Genomic DNA, 2370 nt, shown 5'->3' with positions numbered 1-2370 from the left:
ACAGCTGAACAGGCAGTAGACTCAAACTAAACCAGAGTTTGATTATCAAGACATATTTGATCAGGGCCCTGTTTCATGAAGACATTTTTACACTTTGACTGTAAGAACTTAGTACTATAACTTTCGTGTGTCTGTCTATGTTGAACTGTGGGGATTACGACAATCTTAGTTCGATGACTGTCGTATGTGTATGTTGAGCTGTGGGAGTTACGACAATCTTAGTTTGATGACTGTCGTATGTGTATGTTGAACTGTGGGAGTTACGACAATCTTAGTTCGATGACTGTCGTATGTGTATGTTGAATTGTGGAAGTTACGACAATCTTAGTTCGATGATCTTAGTTCGATGACTGTTGTATGTCTATGTTGAATTGTGGGAGTTACGACAATCTTAGTTCGATGACTGTTGCATGTTTGTCTGTGTTGAACTGTGGGAGTTACGACAATCTTGGTTCTATGACTGTCGTATGTCTGTTGAACACTTGGAGTTACGACAATCTTAGTTCTATGAGTGTTATTTGTCTATGTTGAACTGTGGGAGTTACGACAATCTTAGTTTAGTGACTGTCGTATGTGTATGTTGAACTGTGGGAGTTACGACAATCTTAGTTCAATGACTGTCGCATGTTTGTCTGTGTTGAACTGTGGGAGTTACGACAATCTTAGTTCTATGACTGTCGTATGTCTATGTTGAACTGTGGGAGTTACGACAATCTTAGTTTGATGACTGTCGCATGTACATGTTGAACTAGGGGAGTTACAACAATCTTAGTTCGATGACTGTCGTATGTACATGTTGAACTAGGGGAGTTACAACAATCTTAGATCAATGAGTGTCCTATGTCTTCTGGTATGTTGAACAGTGGGAGTTACGACAATCTTGGTTCTATGACTGTCATATGTGTATGTTGAACTAGGGGAGTTACAACAATCTTAGTTCTATGACTGTCGTATGTGTATGTTGAACTAGGGGAGTTATGACAATCTTAGTTCTATGACTGTCGTATGTGTATGTTGAGCAGTGGGAGTTACGACAATCTTAGTTCTATGACTGTCGTATGTCTTCTGGTCTGTTGAACAGTGGGAGTTAGGACAATCTTAGTTCTGTGACTGTCGTATGTGTATGTTGAACAGTGGGAGTTACGACAATCTTAGTTCTATGACTGTCGTATGTGTATGTTGAACAGTGGGAGTTACGACAATCTTAGTTCTATGACTGTCGTATGTCTTCTGGTCTGTTGAACAGTGGGAGTTAGGACAATCTTAGTTCTGTGACTATCGTAAATCATAACACGACAACTGCTTTATGAAACAGGGCCCTTCTGGTCACTTTCTGTTTTTAAACCAGAAAGCAGTCTTTTGGATTGTGCAGGTTGGGGTGTGTGATTCAGCTATATTTACACTCTGTCGTCAAACAATATCAACTCCATTTCAACATTTATGCATAATCAATGTCACAGAGTCTGCCAAGCTCTGGATCACATCGGTGTGACGATAGGGCTCATAATGTGATACGTCCTGCAATAAATGAGTTGTTATGGGTCAGTTCCACTGTATGATACAGCCAGGGCACAGAGAGCCAACACAGTCTGGAACAGATGAGGTTTATAGCATGGTGAGGCTGTTGTGAAGTGGAGTGGTGTCTCACGCTACCAACACACCTTAAAATGGATGTGGACGTTGATAATTGTTGTTGAGGAAAGATGGCACTTTGTTTTTATGTATAATGTTCATAGGATTTTGTCGGAAAGTTATTTCTCAGATAACACATCAGTGCCATGTCTTAAGAGAGATGCCTGGAGTTGCCACGCACGACAATCGAGCGTCAAACTCAAACAAGCAGATATCCCTTCAGGACAGTTAAGTAATGATTGTAGCAACACTAATAATCCCACTGGCGACATCCTTACCTTGTCAGCTTGCTAACGATATCCTTAACTTGTTGGCTTGTCAACAGAGTAGATAAAGCACCCACTTCCAAATCTGTGAATCTCTACTGGCCGACCATTACAGCTGCTGTCTGTCTGTGTGTCATGACGTCAGGACTTGCTCAATGAACAGACCTCAATGAAAGATCTACGTTCCACATAAGATGGCATAATTATGTTCATGTCGGGAAACATCTGTAGGTTAATATTTCAAGTATGTACAGATAAACAAGCCAACAGCAACAAAATTGTTATTATTTATGGAAGTTTACTGTTTTGTTTAATTTATTGTGTTAAGGTTTTTATGAATGTATTTATAAGTGTTACATAAGTGTAAAAAGGTCAAGTTGGAACTTGTATTAGAATCTTCTTTTGCAGGTGTTTAATCTCATTTTAATATTAGAATGGGCATCTTCGTCGAACGTTTTTTACTTGTACAAAG

This window comes from Haliotis rubra, unplaced genomic scaffold (genome assembly GCF_003918875.1).
Source record: "Haliotis rubra isolate DU_JTF1 unplaced genomic scaffold, ASM391887v1 Scf541, whole genome shotgun sequence".
Classification (NCBI taxonomy): Eukaryota; Metazoa; Mollusca; class Gastropoda; order Lepetellida; family Haliotidae; genus Haliotis; species Haliotis rubra.
Note: the sequence above shows the minus strand (reverse complement) of the source record.